This window comes from Phaseolus vulgaris, chromosome 8 (assembly GCF_051622355.1).
Source record: "Phaseolus vulgaris cultivar YP4 chromosome 8, ASM5162235v1, whole genome shotgun sequence".
Classification (NCBI taxonomy): domain Eukaryota; kingdom Viridiplantae; phylum Streptophyta; class Magnoliopsida; order Fabales; family Fabaceae; genus Phaseolus; species Phaseolus vulgaris.
The window spans coordinates 8,380,543-8,399,785 of record NC_143505.1 but is presented as its reverse complement, the minus strand read 5'-3'; the positions used below and the strand labels follow the sequence as shown (position 1 = coordinate 8,399,785).

Here is a 19,243-nt window from a genome sequence, read left to right as displayed (position 1 = left end):
TATTAAATTTTGTTTTAGTACCTTAAATTTTTCACATTTGAAGTTATGGTCTTCAACAGCAAAATATCTTCACGCCCAATAAAATCAAAATTCAGAGTCTCTACTAAATTTTTTTATGTTTTCCCTCTATTATATTTTTAAAATATATTAATTTTAATATGTTAAATTTATTTTAATATATTTTGAAATATTAAAATTAGTATATTTTAAATACATGTTAGAATAACAGTACCAAAAATTTAATAAAGAATCCAAATTCATGAAACAAGTCCATATGTTCTGGCCCTCATAATTAGGACGGCCAAAAAGCCCTAACTTGTCTTCATCACTTTTTTAAATTATATATATATATATATATATATTTATTTATTCTATATGTGTGTATTACATTTAATTATATAAATACCTTGAATTTTTAAATTAATTAATTAATTAATATTTCTAATAGAATAAATTGAAAGAATTGTATCTTAAATTATTCAAGTACAGTTAGTAATTATAATTTAACTTGTAAAGATTTATAATTAGAATTTTCTAAATTAGAATTTTTTTTATATACTAATTTTAGTAAATCAATTTTAAGATGGTTTGGCCAATTGGTGAGCAAAATAAATTAGTAAACTAAAAATGTTAATTTATTTTACTAAATTGATAGCAGAGTTACAGGAAATTGATGGCATAGTTTCATGTAAATTATGTTGGCTATGCCACAAGGACATTGTACTACATGTGAAGATGAAAAGTTCAGCTTGTATCTAATATCTCAAAAACAAAAATGGAATAATGTAACAATTATTGTTTAAATGTTTTAGTTAAAAATCGTGGGTGTATTATTATTATTATGATAAAATTATTAACAATATTTTTTAATGAAATATTAAATTGAGCTAAAAATTAATATAAATGGCCCTTTTTATTAAATTATTTAAAAGGACACAAACCATTATTAATTTTTCTCACTAAATTATTGAAATTATATAAGCTCTCCAATTAGTGTTATTTGGTGTATTTTTCATTCTACGTACGTATTGCCTAGAGTCTCTTTGTAAGTAACGATAGTTTCGAACCACCGACATTCTAATTATTTAACATAATTTTATAATTACTGTAGAGGGGCTAGAAACAATAAAATGGTTAAGATTAATGCACTAATTATATAAATGAGTTTAATATAAATATATAAGAGAATAAATTCAAAATTAAAAGTAAATTTACTAAAACATTAATGTTCCATTTAACAAAGAAAAAAATAAAAAAGCGAAAAAAAGGAGAAATGGCTAGAAATAAAAATAATTTAGTTGGAAATATACTAAAAAAAATAAAAAATTAAGGTTGTCTATTTAAAAATAACTAATGGTATTTATTATTAATAATATTTTATTTTAATTATAAAAATATAAGTTGTCATTAATAATATAATTAATCATGTTGAGTCCTTACTAACCTTTGTTTTAAGGAGTGTGTGGATTTATGTGGTAAGAGAAATTTGGAGTCATAGGAATAAGATCATATTCAAGGACGAAGTGGTAGATCATTCATAAATATTTTCTTTGGCCCAATTGAAGGTTTGATCTTAAATTACTACTAAGGTAACATCTGCTTGTTTTTCCTTTTCAGATTGGTGTTTGACTCTCCTGGTTTGTATCAATTCGATTTAAAATGTATTCTTTTGGTTTAGGATGGTAGATTGTTGCTCTGTTGTTGGGTATTTTGTTAGGGTTGAGTGTAGTTTTTTCATGAGGTTGAGTAGGTTGGTTTTTCCTTTTTGTGATTTTTTTTGTTTGGTGGTACGTTGTGTTTTGTTTAGCTGGTTTGTTAGTTTAGTTAGTTGAAGTTGAGACAATTTTTGTTAGTTTATTTTGTTAGGCAATGACTCTTCCTCCTCTTTCTAAGGAGAATTTGTTAGGTTATTATTTGTTTTATTGTCATGATTTGTACAAGGGTTAGACTACTTCTGTGGAATTGTTCTATTTATTCATTCTTTCTTACCGATAAAAAATACTAACTTTTTTATATTTTTGTTTAGAAATTTTGTTTTGGTCGTTCCACTATTAATTTTAACTTTTTTTACATTTCACTTTTTAAAATTCAACATATATTAAGAAAATCCTTAAAAATTAATTTTAAAAATAAAAAATAATTATTTTTTATATCAGTTAAATTAAATATTATTTTGAATATATCAATTAATTTTAATTATTAATAAATAATTTTTAATTTAATATATTATTATTATTATTAAGATTTTAAATATTAACTTTTTAACTTTTAAAATAATATTTAGTTAATATAATAATTAATTATTTTTTATCTTTAAAATTAATTTATATATAATGATTTTTAAGTTGTGATTTTTTTATCAGCAACTCTTCCATAATCAATATCTTCCATCCTCTTTTTCCTGTTCCTTTCTTCTTCTTTTTACACATTCAAACAAACAATAAATAAAAGGTTAAAAACTTATCTCTTGGTTTGTGCTGTGTTTACTGTTAGGACTAATATTCTGTGGATGCTTCGTAATCGATGGAATACTTGTCTTAATTTCTGTAGGACAATCAGGTTTAGGGTTACTCATATTTTTTGTGAGGAAAATGTAACAACAACTTTTCCTTTTAAAAAAAGAAGAAGCTGAAACAGAGACCCCCCCCCCTCACGCATAGTTCCTCTTCTTCTTTTTCTTCTTATCTCAATTTCTCTCTCTCTCTCTCCAATTCTCTTCTCTCCCTCTCTCTTAATTTCTCTCCCAATCTTCATCTATTTTAGAATCTGATCATACCACGTTGTAGCTGGCGAGTTAAGGAACATTTCTACCCGATCAGATTTTCAAACAGAGTAAGTTCATTTTTACTCTAAATATCCTTTGTTCTCTGTTTTTCCTTAGGATTTAGTCATCAATCTTGGTGGGGTCAGTTGAGAAGTTTAATCCTCTCAACTTATTCTACTATATACTGAAATTTTGTTCTGTTTGGATAATTTGCATTAGGCCCGTAAATCTTGAAGCTTATCCAAACGGTGGGGATGGGAATAAAATTCTAAAAGTTGCTTGGAAAGCAAACAATTGAGGTAAGAGAAGCTAAATTTAATTTTTAATAGCACCCTAGGATAGAAGATCTGAATGCGGAAGGGACGTGGTCCCAATATTCAATTTCTCTTGCAGGAATGTTGTGTGTTTATATATTGGGTTGTTTGTTTGTATATTATTTAAATTTGTAAAAATATTATATTTTGATGATTAGTATTAAAATGTTATTTTTTTCATGTCAAATAGACTTTTGAATATTGTGGATCAATTTTTGAATGATATTGTATGACGGAATGGTATGGAATTGAATTCATACATTTGGGATAATGTATGGACTGATGTTTGCTGTGTATTAAGTATTGATGCCTATGTGGTAACAGAGATCTCCGAGCTTCACTGATGATCTAAGTCACTTAGACTAAGATATCAGGTGGTGAGAAGCTGATGGGGGAGTTCATGCACACCGTGACATATGAGATGCACGACTTGGGTTGTATTGAACTTACCCTGATCCTTTCTGGTAATCTTTGGATCAGGTGTTAGTCTCTGGTAGGACTTACTTAATACGGGTCTTCCGAAAGACGTTGTTTGTTGAATATCTTGGATGTGTAGATCTATGTGATTTAATGTTGGAATTTGAAGAAGATTGTATAATTTGAGAAATTGATCATATAACTTGGTTTTCTCTTTTGATTTAATTGCGTATATTATAAAATTCTATTTTCACTAGCTTACCCTTGTTTTTCTTGTTATGTTTGAACTGCGATGACTGTACTATGTACACGAGCAGATGATCTTACAGGTGTCTGAGGATCAGAAGAGTTTTAAGGCGTTGATTTTGAAACTTATATTGTAAATATTTGTATTTCTATTTGTCCTAATCACATATTAGGAATGTTTTGAAAAACTGTAAGCTTGTATAGAAATATGTAGAACCGGTATTGTAATAGTTATATGTAAATTATGGGGTGTTACAAAAAATGCATGTGCTGATAAGTTGGCTAATTTAGGGTTCATTCATAGAGAATCATTTCATTGGTATAATAGACTTCCATCTAGTCTGTTCTTAGAATTATTTATGAATAGGTATAGTCTACTTATGTATCATTTTTGTTAACATGTGGGTTTTGGTCTAGTCCCCCCATATTTTTGTATTTTCTTTCTTTTTCCTTTTTTTTAATAATACTTTTTTCATGTGATGGCAGATGATTGTTGTTACTTGAGGTGTCAGCCTAGCTGAGATGTCAAGTTACATAGTGATGCCTAACATGAAAACTTTTATAAAAAATAAATAAATAAAAGGTTAAAAACACAATCTATCAAGAAAACTATAACTGATATTGTTTTATGTAAAAGTAAATTAATTCTAACTTTAACCAATATAATTTATTAGGATTTTTTTAGAAGAGTCATCTTCAAGATTATCAATATAAACGTATGAACATATAACAATGAAGTTTAGTAATAACAATCATAATTAGAAAATATTTCATATTAATTTTAAACAATAGTTTATTTTCAAAATTTATCATATATTCAAAAATAAAACTCATACATTTTTTAAGAATAAATTATATAGTTTCGGAATAATTATAGAAAATCACAAAAAATAAACTTTAAAGTTCATAAAATTTAAAATGACTACCTTTTACAATTTAAAAATTTGATTACATGTAAAACATTCCAAGAAAAATATTTTATCAAGAATATAAAATTGGAACTAAATATTAGAGAAGCTAATTAAGAATAGTTCAAGAAAAATTCAAAGCATTAATTAAGAAGGACACCAAAAAATTAATAAATAACTAAGTATAAAATATACATTTTTTTTATCAAAAATAAATATAATTAGCCAAGACATATTTAGGGTGTCTAAACCCTTTTAAAAAAACCAATTTAAACTAGGTCTAACTGAAAATTCCAATCTAAGAAGCAATGAATTTTTTTTTTCTTTAAAGCCAATAAAAGAGAATTCAATATTTGAATAAAACTATTTAAAAACAAGTCTTTAAAGTATAAAATATGCATGATCTGGAAAAGTTGAAAGTAACTTAAATAAAATCGATGTACATGGACACAACAAAACATACTTCATTAGTTATACTCTTTGATCTTATAGAAATCAAGAAAACCTTTTTATTTATAAACCTTGTGAACGATTATTTCTACAACATTCACGTGCACAAAACATACATTAACAAATTGTCTATTCACTCTTTCGACAAAGATTGTTAATGTTTATTCACTCTTTGTGCAGAGATTGGGGCATGTTGTTAAGTTGATTATGTCCTTGCAACTATATTTTTTTATGTACATCTTTTATTTTTTATATTAGTTATTTTTTATACACACCTTTGACTTTTATATTAATTACGTTTAGGTATTGTGTATAACTGTTTAGAGACGGTTGATTTTTGTCTTTGTGCATATTCATAATTTAGAGGGTGTAATAGAGTTAGAGTATCTTTAAAATGTTTTATATTTATTCTTTTTTAATATATATATATATATATATATATATATATTTATTATTTTTTTTTTATTTTAAAAGAAAACATGTTCATAAGGTGATATTTCATACCTACTTGTTGACACTCAGGTTAATGATTCTTTAAAAGATAAATGATTACTAATATCTTACAAATTCCATCAAATTAACTTAATCTCATAATATCTCTTCTTCTTTTTTTTCAAAGTTTTCTAAAAACGTAGTTCCTTTCTCTCATTTTTCCCAATATTTTATTACTCGTAATAATTATGACTCCTTTAAATGACAATTGCCATCGAAATCATTATTTTTTTCATTTTTTTCCAAGAATTTGGAAGCAATGCAAATTTTGTTGTTGTCATCCTTAATTTTCTCACATATTCCCTTACTTCAACATTTTAAAACTGTAACGATAATAATATAATGTTTACTATTGTTATTAGTTCATTTTGAATTATTTTTATTTATGCTTTAAGAGAAAAACAGACGTAAAATTTTATATAAAATGTTATATAATTTGCTAGTTAATTAAAGAGGATAAAAATTTCATTTTACAACTCATAAGTTTAGATATGAGGTTTTATTTGGGAAACTAAAGAGGATTAAAGATGATAAAAGGTCGAACAGGTAAGTGTCTATCGCCCGGGGTATCCATGAAAAAAATACTTGCATATTTTTTTATACATGTGGGTATTTCTTTTATTTTTTATTTTTAAATAAAACTGTTTAAAAACAAGTTTTTAAAGTATAAAATTATTTTAAAATAACATTCAAAGAAAACTGCAAACAAAAATATTAATGCAAATAAATTTGGTATTTAAAAAAAAAATGAGTTACACCAAATATAAGTTTTAAAAAATAATATTTTTAAAAATAACTTCAATTTCATAACGTGTTTGCACTATTTTTTTTAAAAACAATTCTCTATATGAATTATATAAATTAAAGCATAACATGTTTGTACTACGTTTTTTTTAACTAATTCTCTATATGAATTTTATTAATTAAAGTTGAAAATTCGAGACCAACCTGATGAGTTGGATTAACCACTCACAAAAATTAAACTAAATCATTAAAGTTTAAGCCTTAAAAATAAGATTTATTTGACCCAAACCTAGTGAATCGAACATAAGTAATTAATAAGAATCGAACATAAGTGATAAAATTTCCAGCAGCACCTGCAGTGTGTTTGACCAATCTAGACTATTTAATGGTGTCTAGCTATTAAACCAATATGTTTAGAGTTAGTTTACACAAACATTAAAGATAAAAAAGAAAATAACAGAAGAAAAAAAGTAATTGTTATATGGTAGCATTGGTCATATGGCTTGGAGACCACGAAGTGGAATAAACGTGTAGAAAAGTTTGAACATAGTTTCACTCTTTTCGTTTGGAATAGGGACTAGATTTGAGGGAGTGGATTTGAGATGATTTGAAGAGAAAGTGTAAATAAAGTTAGGGTGTTTGGATTAAGGTAAATAGAGTGAAAAGTGTAGAGAAAGTTTATGAAAGTTTGTGAATGATGTGATGGGTGTGATTGAAATTATATTTTTTTAATTGATAAAAATGTAAGTTTATAAATTTACTATTATATTTAAAAATGATTAAATATGTAAACATGAGATATTTTGTGTGTGTAAATTTTAGTTAATTAAAATTTTATAAATACATATTTTTTATAAAATCAAATCAAAATTAAAATTATTTTTTATTAATGTTAATATTATTATTTAATAAATTTATTTTAATTATTATCAAAAATATAATTTATTTTTATTATTATTATTATTTATAATTTATTTTTATTATTATTATTTTAAAAAATGTAATGTAAAAACTAAATTTTAAAAATGTAAACAAAATTAAAATAAATTGTAAATTAAAATAAATAAATAAATTATTTTAAATTTTAATATATAAAAAGTTAAATTTTAAAATGATAATAAATTAATTTTAATTTTAATATCAAATAAAGTACTTTATTTCAATATTTAATTAAAATAAAACATTAACATTTATTCATTATTTTAATTATTTATTTACAAAATGTAATTATTAATAAAAGTAAATTATATTATAAAAGATTAATCTATTAAAAATAGTTTGTTTTTCAACTTTCTTAGCAGTTTTAAACAGAAAGTTTAGGCAACGATTCTTTCTCGATTAACGTGTTTATTCTTTTTGAATTTCACGCTTTTCTCTCAATTCTTACTAAATAGTATTTTCGCGCGTTTCTATCTGCAAAAACAAACAGTACCTTAGGGTGTGTTTGGATTAGGGAGGGAATTTGAGGAAGAGGATTTAGAATGATTTGAGAGGAAAATAGTGTTGTTTGAATTGAGATATATTAGAGTAGATTTGTGAAAAAAGTTTATTGAAGTTTGTAATTGATGTGATATTTGGAAATATTTTTTTAATTATTTAAAATGTATAAAATGTAAGTTTACAAATTTGATACATAATAAATTTTTTTTTTAAATTATTAAAGAATTTATTATAAAAAAATTTAAAAATATATATTAGAATTAAAATAATTTAAAATTAAATATTAATTTAAATTAAATAAAAATATGTATTAGTAATTAAAATTAATATTTTATTTATTATTTATTTTATTATAATATAAAAATTAATATTAATAATTAATAAAAAATTATAAGTGTTATATATATATTAAAATATAGTTTACATATATAATTATATATAATTTATTCCTTTTAAAAAAAAGAATAGTGCCACGTCATCTTTCTCCACAAATCTTCTCAAAAGAAAGAGAAAATTTTAAGGCATAAAAGTTGTTGCATCGTTTTTTCAGGATTTTACTTTTCTTTTTTTCGTTTTTCCAACTTTCTGCGCTTTCCTCCATTCTTTGCTTTTCCGTGCCTGGATACAAACCTTATGCTTTGTTTGGATTAGATAGGGTTAATGAGGGAGTGGATTTGAAATAATTTGAAGAGAAAGTATAAAAAAAGTTAGGGTGTTTGGATTAAGATAAATAGAGTGAAAAGTGTGAGAAAAGTTTGTGAGTGGTGGTGTAATGGGTGTGATTGAAATTGTATTTTTTTAATTAATAAAAATGTAATTTTACATATTTGCCCTTACATTTAAAAATTGTTAAAAAATTAAATTTATTTATTTATTTATAAATTATAATTATTTTTTATTTAAAATATTATTTAAATACTTATTATTATAAATATTTTATAAAAACTTATTTTTATTATAAATAACATTATTATTTTTAATTTTATTTTTTAAATTAATATAATTATTATATAAATTTATTTTTTTATTATTAAAAAGTATATTCATTATTATTATTATTTATGTTTATAATTTATTATATATATATAATATGATTAATTATGTTATTTTATTTTATAATTTTATTTGTAATTTTTAAATTTAAATTATAATTTTGTTTCAAATAATAATAATAATAATAATTTTAATTTAAAATATATGGGTAAAAAAGTAAATTAATATTAATTAAATATATATATACACATACAACTTTCTTCACACATTTGCGAAGAAAGTTTTGAGGGAGAAAACATTCTCGATTTCTGTATTTTTTAAATTATTTTGCATTGATTTTCCAACTTTCGTTTGTGAACAGTGAATAGGCGCTTTTCCACTCCCAGAAACAAACGGAGCCTTAAGGAATGATTAGCATATTAAGAACAAGAAACAACCCTCTATCAATTACAAAAATCGGCTATCATTACTAGAAAATTATAAAATAAAAACAACTTTTTAAAAAAAAATAAAATAATTAGTTGTTATATTAACTAAATTAGAGACAATTTTAAAAATTAAAAAAAAAATAAATTAGTTTATTTTATTGTTAAATAATTTCTAAATTGTTGTCTAATTAACAACTAAGGCTTTTGCTACCAATTATTTAGATTCTAAATTTAGTAACAAAAACATTGGTTGCTAATTAGATATCAATTAAAAACCATTTAACAATAATAGAAATTAATTTAAAAACTAAAAATTTTTAAACTTTAAAATGATTTCTAATTTAGTAATTATACCAACTAATTATTTTTTATGTTTAAAAATTGATTTTTATTTCATAATTTTTTTTTAAAGTACTATATAAGACTTTTTCTAACTAGAGCTGCAATAGGTGGCCTCTTTACAAGTCTCTCTCCTTTCATTAATGATGGTGTTGTTGGAACTAAAACCCACAAAAGTTTTGGGTTTTTGTAACTTAAATGATGTCATTTTGGATACACAAATTTTCCCTATTATGAACTAAAGAAGTTACATGTGTTTTTCTTTGTACCGGTACTGGGCGAGGCTAGGACCTGCCTGGCTGCCCGATACCCAGTCGGTCTGGCCGATAGATTTGGATGCTTGGCCGAGAGACCGGGTGGCCGAGACCTTTGGGGACTCGGCCGAGGGTCCGAGACCTTAGAAGACCTAGCTGGAACGGTCGAAGACCACATGGATTTGGCCGATGGCCGACCCTCACCATGAGAAGGTGGCCGATGGCCGAACCCCGTCACAATTAATTCCCAGACCAAGATCAATGAACCTAATCCACCATCAAGGATTAGGTAATGCAACCCTAAGCGGTATCCACCTCGATAAACGGGCCCAACAAGGTAGGCCCATTAGAATAATATAAATAGCACACATTCCAAGGAGTAAGATATGTCATTTATTACTGTTCACCTACCTGAGAGCTGACCACCCGCTTTACTGACTTGAGCGTCGGAGTGCCTTCGCAGGTACCCCCACCATCCGGTGTTCACCCGACGATCGAGTCCCAAGTGCCGAAGGATAAGCAGGAGGACGAGGAGAATCCCAGTTCATCACCCAGTCACCTGCCCGACCGAAGGAAGGAGAAGAAGACTTCAATAGTTCTCTAGGTCCCATCTCCCTAGCAGGAACAATTGGCGCCCACCGTGGGGCCGAGGGAAACTAGCTGAAGGAAAAAAGTAGATGGTTTCAACAAGAAGCATGGAAAGAATGACTGAAGCCGACCAAACAATGTTGATGCTGTCTCTCTAGAGGGAGATGGCCGAGATGCGAAGAAAGGCCGAGGAAGCCACTCAGAAAAATGAGCAAGAGCTCCAGATTCTCCGTAGAGAGAACGAAGATATGAGAAAGAAGCTGGGGGAGGGAGGACCCTCTGTCATACCGACGAACGTGGTCGGCAAGTCCTACACCTCTCCCCCCAACCCGGATGTGGCCGAGGGGACGAGAGGCCGACCCCTCCCTGCGAAACTGAGATGGGCGACGAGTCGTGCCTAATCAGGTCCACCCGGACGACCCTGACGGCCGACTCGAACCGCCGACATCCCTTTACAAACAACATCATCGAAGTCCCACTTCCTGAGAAGTGGAAGGGTTTCAACCGAGACCGATACGACGGGTCGACCGACCCGGACGAGCATATGGACGCCTACACCACCCATATGAGTCTCTACACCTCGGACGACGCCGTCTTGTGCCGAGTGTTCCCCACATCCTTGAAGGGTGCAGCCCTTAGTTGGTTCACGAAGCTCTCACCCAACTCCATCGACAGCTTTGCCACGCTCGTCGCAAAGTTCGAAACACAGTTCACGACCAGCCGGCCGCACCATCTGACCTCCATCGCTCTGGTAGGCATCCGCCAGGAAAAGGGAGAGTCGCTGAGAACCTTCGTGGATAGGTTCAGCAAAGTGGCAATGAGCATCCGAAATCTGAGTCCAGATGTCGCCATGCACCACATGCTGACGGCCCTGCGCCCGGGACCCTTTGCCGACAACCTATGCATGCAGCCGGCCGACAGCTTAGACGAGCTGAGAAAGAGAGCCGCTAAGTACATGCAGCTGGAGGAACTAAGAGAGTTCCGCAACCAGGCCCGTGCCGAGGCCGGCGAAGAGAGGAAGGAAGAAAAAGACCGCCATGCGCGGCCGATACAGAGAACTGACCGGCGGCGGGAGAATCAAGACCGACCAATTCGATTCTCGAGATACACGCCGTTGACGGCTGAGAGAGGGAGGATCTTGGACGAAGCCCTCAACGCCGAGCTGATCCCTCCCCCAAGGAAGGTGGCCAGCCCAAATAATGCTGACCGGAGGAAGCAGTGTCGGTACCACCAAAACACCGGACACTCGACCGACGAGTGTCAGACTCTTAAGGATAAGATCGAGGAACTCATCCAAGTCGGGCATCTCCGACGTTTCGTCCGGAATGGTCGATACCCACCCGACCGGGAGGATCCACCCAGGCGGACGAGGTCACCTCAACGCGGCCGAAGTGACCGAAATGCAAGAGGCGACCGACAACCCGCAAGGGCCGACCGCCCGCGGAGAGACGATCCCCCCAGGGAGGCCGATCAGAGAGGTAACCGAGAGGTTATCACTACCATAGCCGGCGGCTTCGCCGGAGGAGGAAGCACGAACAACGCTCGGAAGAGGCACCTCCGGACGGTACATCAAGTGAACGCGGTGGCATTCCGACCGAGGATGCCACCATCACTTTCACGGACGAGGACTTCAAGGGCGTAGACTACCGCCAGCAGGACGACCTGATGGTGATAGCGGTCGACATAGACCGATTCACCATACGGAAGACCCTCGTGGACCAAGGAAGCTTGGTGGATATCCTTTACTGGAAAACTGTCAAGGCTATGAGGATGGCCGAGACCCAGATGATGCCATACGACGACCACGTGGTAGGATTCTCGGGTGAGAGGGTGGGCACCAAGGGTTATATCGACCTATATACCACCTTCGGAGAGGGGAAGAGCACCAGGACCATCAAAATCCGATACCTGGTCATTGACGCCAACACTTCCTACAACATCCTCCTCGGCCGACCATCCATCAACCGGCTGATGGCCATAGTATCAACCCCCCACCTCGCAATGAAGTTTCCCTCCAGAACAGGGGACATTCTCACGGTCCACGTAGACAAAAAAGAAGCACGAGAATGCTACGCCGAGAGCTTCCGGGTGGAACCTTTAAGGGCTGACTCCTCTCCCCTCAGAGTAAGGAAGTCCTCCCGAAAAGACCGCTCCCCCAGGAAGGACCGCCCGAGGGAAATCAGGCCAACCGTGGCGTTGGTGGACCTCGACCCCCGGGCGACCGAAGACAGACTGGAGGCAAGAGAAGAGCTAAGGAGAGTCCCCCTCCTCGACGAAGAACACAGCACGGCTGTAGGAACAGCCTTGGCAGCGGCCGAGGCCGAGATCATGCATGCCGCACTAAAAAAGAACATTGACATGTTCGCTTGGACGCCGGCCGACATGCCGGGTGTGAGCCCCGATGTCATCACCCATCGGTTGTCAATATTCAAGGAAGCCCGCCCGATCTCCCAAAAGAAGAGGGACTTGGGCAACGAAAAGCGACTCGCGGCAAAGGAGGAAGCGGGCAAGCTCCTGTCGTTCGGATTCATAAGGGAGGCCCGGTACACGACATGGCTGGCCAACGCCGTCATGGTTACCAAGCCTAACGGTAACTGGAGGATGTGCGTTGACTACAGGAACATCAACAGCGCATGCCCGAAGGACACCTACCCCCTTCCGAGCATTGACCGCCTGGTGGATGGGGCGGCCGGCCACAAAATTATGAGCTTCCTGAACGCTTACTTTGGCTATAACCAGATAAGCATGCACCCGAGGGACAAGGAGAAGACGGCCTTCATGACGGCCGACGCCAACTACTACTACGAGGTCATGCCGTTCGGCCTCAAGAACGCCGGGGCGACCTACCAGCGTCTCATGGACAAAATTTTCAAGGATCTGATAGGCCGGGCGGTAGAAGTCTATGTGGACGACATAGTCGTGAAGTCCGACTCGTTCGAGCAACATCTGAAGGATCTGGACGAGGTCTTCAGGGCTCTAAGGGGAGTCAACATGAAGCTCAACCTCGAAAAATGTACTTTCGGGGTGGAAGGAGGAAAGTTCCTAGGCTTCATGCTCACCCACCGAGGGATAGAGGCCAACCCCGACAAATGTCAAGCCATACTCAGCATGAGAATTCCGAACACCGTGAAGGAGGTACAACAACTCCTCGGGCGGCTGACCGCCCTCTCTCGATTTGTCCCCGCCTGGCCGAGAGGACGAGGCCGATCGTTCAGTTGCTCCGAAAGGGCAAAAAATTCATCTGGGACGACCAATGTGAGGAAATCTTCAAACAATTAAAGGAGTTCCTCACATCCCCGGCTGTCATCCAGAAGCCGAGGCCCGACATCCCAATCCTGGTATATCTAGCAGTCTCGGAAGAAGCAGTCAGCGCTGCCTTAGTGCAGGAAGCCGAGGGCGAGGAGCGACCCATATACTTTGTCAGCCGAACCCTTCACTCGGCCGAGACCCGATATCAGATGATTGAGAAGGTGGCTCTCGCACTCGTCCTCACGGCAAGGCGGATGCGCCCCTACTTCCAAAATCACTCCATAACTGTAAGAACCGACTACCTTATTTTTAAAATTTTATCTAAACCGGACCTTGCAGGGAGGATGATAGGATGGTCAGTCGAACTCTCCGAGTTCGACATACGCTACGAGCCGAGGGGCGCCATCAAGTCTCAATGCTTGGCCGACTTCTCGGCCGAGCTAACACCACTGCCCACCCTCTCGGGCGGTTGGACTCTCTATGTGGACGGCTCCTCAAATAAAACAGCCCGTGGAGCGGGAGTCATCCTAGAGGGGCCGGGCGACCTCTTCTTGGAACAAGCCCTCCAGTTCGGATTCCGGGCGACCAACAATCAGGCCGAATACGAAGCCCTGCTGGCCGGGCTGAACCTAGCCTACGACATGGGAGCACGCGAGGTCACATGCAAAAGCGACTCCAGGTGATGGTCAGCCAAGTCAATGGAGATTTCGAGGTGAAAGAGCCTTTGCTGCAGCGGTACTACCACGCGGCCAAAAACAGTATCGCCCGCTTTAGCAAAGCACCATTGTAACACATACCGAGGGAGGACAACAAGAGGGCCGACATCCTGTCCAAGCTCTCGGTCACCAAAAAGAAGAGCCATCAGAGGTCGGTCATACAAATATGGCTGAGGCACCCGAGTGTGATGGAGGCCGAGGCCGAGTGTCTGGCTGTAGAAGATGAAGAGGCTGAGGCCGACAATTGGATGACACCCGTCATCCAATACCTGACGGACGACACGTGCACGGCCGACCAAGAGAAGGCGATGAAACAACAATGCGCCCGATACACCATGATCAACGAAGATTTGTATCGGAGAGGCTACTCAACCCCCCTGTTGAAATGCATAACCAGCAAAAGGGCCGAGTACATCCTGGCCGAGATCCATGAAGGAGTCTGCAGAAATCACGCCGGGGCGAGAACTATGGCCGCCAAGATCTTGAGAGCCGGCTACTACTGGCCGACCATACAGGGAGACTGTGCTGAATACGTGAAGAAATGTGCCAAGTGCCAAGAATTCGGCCCCCTCCTCCACACCAGCCCGGAAGAACTGCACAGCATCATCTCCCTGTGGCCGTTCGCCATGTGGGGGATGGACATTATCGGTCCATTCTCCCCAGGGAAGGGGCATACCAAATTCCTCCTGGTGGGAGTCGACTACTTCACAAAATGGATCGAGGCTGAGCCCCTCGCCTCCATCTCGGCGAAGAATGTACAAAACTTCGTATGGAGGAGCATTGTCTGCCGATTCGGCGTCCCACACACAATAGTAACTGACAATGGCCGACAGTTCATCGACCGAGGCCTACAGTCCTTCTATGACGACCTGGGCATCAAGTCCATCACGGCCTCGGTAGAACACCCACAAACCAATGGGCAGGCCGAGGCCGCCAACAAGGTCATACTCAACGAGCTGAAGAAGCGGCTAGGCAAGGCAAAAGGACGATGGACCGAGGAACTAATCGATGTACTTTGGGCGTACAGGTGCACCCCCCAAACTACCACACAGGAAACGCCTTACAGCCTGACATACGGAACCGAGACCATGATTCCGGTAGAGGTGGCCGAGCCCACCATACGACGGCAAATGTTCGATCTCACCCTAAACGAGGAAAGCCTAGCGGTCAACCTCGACCTGGTAAGTGAGCTTCGTGACAAAAGCAAGATTCGGGAGGCTGCCTGCAAAGCCCGGGCATCTAGACGGTACAACACCAAAGTCCGGCCGAGAGGTTTCCAGAAGGGCGATCTTGTCTGGAGAATGCGCAGCGACGCAAGAAAAAACGAAGGGAAGTTCTCATCCAACTAGGAGGGGCCTTTCCGAGTCCGAGAAGTCGCACAAGGAGGAGCCTATCATCTAAAATGGCTTTCAGGAAAAATTGTACCGAGGACGTGGAATGCCACGCACCTCAAATTCTATTACAGCTAAAATCAATAAAATCATGCACTCTTTCCTCACCCAATCAGGGAGGTTTTAACGAGGCGTTTTCATCAAAAGTGTTGGAAATATTCTACCGAAAGTACTGGCCGACTGCCCACTTGCTCGATTAACATCGCGAGTGCCGGCCAACCGATCGCCCACTTGCTCGATTAACATCGCAAGTGTTGGCCGCTCGAGTTTAAGGCTCGCAATCAATGACCGATCGCCCACATTTTACTTGCTCGAATTTAACACTCGCAATTAATGGCCGATCGCCCATATCTTACTTGCTCGAATTTTAAACACTCGCAATTAATGGCCGATCGCCCACATTTTACTTGCTCGAGTTTAACACTCGCAATTAATGGCTGATCACCCACATTTTACCTGCTCGAGTTTAACACTCGCAATTGATGGCCGATCGCCCACATTTTACCTGCTCAAGTTTAACACTCGCAATTAATGGCCGATCGCCTGAATTAATGAGAGGCCGACTGAAAAATTTTATGCAAAACTCAAAGGAAAGTTGGACAATATATTAAGCATAAGACTGGGCGATACATCAGAAAATTAGGTAAAAGGGCCATGCCCCAGCACCGGAGGATAATAAAGAAGGAAAAAGCCACAACCCGGCCAAAGGTATAAGCCTAGTCCTGCACCTCAACACACTCACCCTCCTCGGCCTCAGCTCCCCTACCCTGAACCTCGGCCTCCCCTCCTTCGGTCCCGACTAGTTCAGCCCCTCGAGCAGTCAAGGCCGCCACTTCGGCACTCGACATGATCCGTCCCTGATAGACTTCAAAATCAAGGTCGAACTCCCCAGCAGCCGGCGGCCCTCCATATAGCACGTGCGCTTGACGCACGGCTCTTTCAAAGCACTGCTTCAATAACTCCTCGGCCTCGTCGTAATTCTCGTCGAGTTCAGCTTCGACTTTGGCCTTGGCAGTCTGAAGGGCAAGTACCTCAGCGGCCGACTCGGCAAGCTTTCTGTCGACCCACTCCTTCAACTGGGCGACCTCAGCAGCCGCCCTCCTCTTCTCGGCCTCAAGCTGCCGCTTCGCCTCGACAGCTTCATTTTGAGCCAACTCCTTGTCGGCCGACTCCTTGGCAATCTTAGTTGCTAAGTCAGCGTTAGCAGCCAAAGATTGCCCTAAGGACTGGGTGGCCTCCGAGAGCTGATGCTCCAAGTGTGACACGGTCTCCACGTGTCGGTCTTGCCCTTGGAGACCGTGCTGGAAAAGGGCGACCGAGCAGCAGACGAGCTCGAGGCCACTCCTGAAGAGCTCTGTCGGGGCGACACCTTGGAGGGACTCCCGAGACTCATCGGGGAGCGCCACACGAACCCTTCGTGTGAATTGATGGCCGCGCCCCAAGAGATCGAAGGGGGTTGGCCCAGATGACCCCGGGCGGGAGCGAGGAGAGAGCTGCGCCACCTCGGCCGCCTCTCGACGAGGAGGAGGCGGGGTCAGCATCGAACCAGGCGACCGGACGGTAGTTGCTATGTTACTACCCTCCCTCGGCCGCTTCTTGGACTTCTGGGAAGGACCAGCCCGCTCCCTAGATTGTGTTGAAGATGGTTGCTGCCCCTTCAAGATTGTGTTTGATGAAGACTTATATGTAGTGTTTGATGAAGACTTGTATGTACTTTTCATGTAATCTTGCTTTGCTTTAAGTATGTCTTAGGTAGTGCTTAGAGGTTGTCTAAGAGTGGCTTTTTGCTGAGTAACTCACCTCATAACCACTGGCCATGTGTTAAGAACAAGCATAAGTTTTCTTAAACTGTTTTTCACATGTTTTACACAAAAACACGTTTACTGCATAAAAATAAATCTGTTCTTTTCTAAATAAACAGATTCATTTTTTCACTGATGCCTTGGCTAAAGTCTTGTAAAAATTTGATTTTGTGCATCAGGTATTTTGACTAAGTCTTCTTCTTTTCAAAACGACTGAGTTTCAAATAGTTAAACTTTCTTTGTTTTCGTTTTGAAAAATAAATTTGTTCATCTGTAAATGAATAGATTCTTTTTGCCTCTGGTGCCATGTCAAGCTTAAACGTTTTTCAGTTTTATCTCAGCACCAGAATGGTTGACTAAGTCTCCTCACTTAACAGATTCTCTAACTGCTTTTGAAAATAAATCAGTTTATTTTATTTTCAATCTGTTCATTTTATAACAGCTTTAACTGTTTTTCAAAATTCTGTTATAAGCTGGCTTTCTATAAAATGCAAACTTGTTTTCTGAGTTTAATAACGATTCAAACAGTTCATACATTTGCAAAAAACAAGTTTTGACAGCAGAGAGTTAAGTGTTTTCAAAGGATTAGCATTTGTTCTTCAAAGATTTCAAAAATCACAAAGTGCTTGTTCTTGGTTTGGTTCCAAAAGCTTGGTGTGAGGTGCAGCTACTATTCTAGCAATCTTGCCTACTGGTTTAAGGCAGATCTGTGTATCCTCAATCAGGTGTAGTCGTTTCACATCTCTATCTTGTAATAGTTTGGTTGAACACTCTTCTTGATAGGTGTTCTTGAAGAGTGGGTGTGTGTGTATGCTGAAATAGGTTTTTTCAGCAAGAGTACCTAAGTTCTTGTAGGTTTCAAGAACAGTGGGAATTGTACTTGGTTGTACTGTGTGTTAGTGATTTCCACCTGTTGTTGGTGAAGACTGGATGTAGCTCAGGTTGAGTGAACCAGTATAATTGCTTGTGTTCATTCTCTCTCTCTCTGCAATTTCGTTTATGCATAATTGATAAAACAGCAAAGAAATAAATTTGTTCAATTGAAAATAAATCTGTTCTTTCTGGGCACTGTGCATACTGTTCTTGATTTCTGAAAAAGGTGTTTGAATCTGATAAGAACATATATAATCTGCTAAAAACCATTGGAACAGATTGACTGTGATAAGTTGCTCAAGAAACTGTCAATGCTATCAATTGAACCTTAGACAAATTGCTTAAAGTTGAAGCTTGTTGTTCTGTGATTCATTGTTCTTAATTTCTGGAAAATTGCTTGACATCAAGAAGAACACTCATAGTCTGTTAAAAGCCACTAGAACAGATTGTTTGCTAAGGTCACTCAATTAATTAGCATGCTATCAATTGAACCTTAATCACTTGCTTGAAATTGAAACTTGTTGTTTTGGTATTTCACTGGTTTTCTAATCTGATAGTTGTGTGTGTGCTGCTGGAAATTCTCACTGCATAATCTTGTGATTAACCTTGCTGAATTAAAAGCTTTTCAAACAAAAACAGTGCTGAAATAAATCTGTTCATTTTCACATAAATCGATTTATTTTCTGTAAAACTGGGTTAAACATTGTTTCTGCGAGAAAGTTTTAAAAGGTCAATTCACCCCCCCTCTTGAACTTTGGCACTATTAAACCCAACAGATTGGGCTGCCACCTCATTAACCGGAGGCATCACCTCCAAGTTGCGGCGACCCCTGCGC

At 37.0% G+C, this 19,243-nt stretch overlaps 1 long non-coding RNA gene across 1 annotated transcript; it reads left to right on the top strand.

The window, feature by feature from the left end:
* The first annotated feature begins 2,664 nt into the window (after positions 1-2,664).
* LOC137827286 (uncharacterized) lies at positions 2,665-3,885 on the top strand. Its single transcript, XR_011083700.2, has 3 exons — positions 2,665-2,832; positions 2,984-3,063; positions 3,813-3,885. It is a non-coding gene; the product is annotated as an uncharacterized LOC137827286 (long non-coding RNA).
* Positions 3,886-19,243: the final 15,358 nt, after the last annotated feature.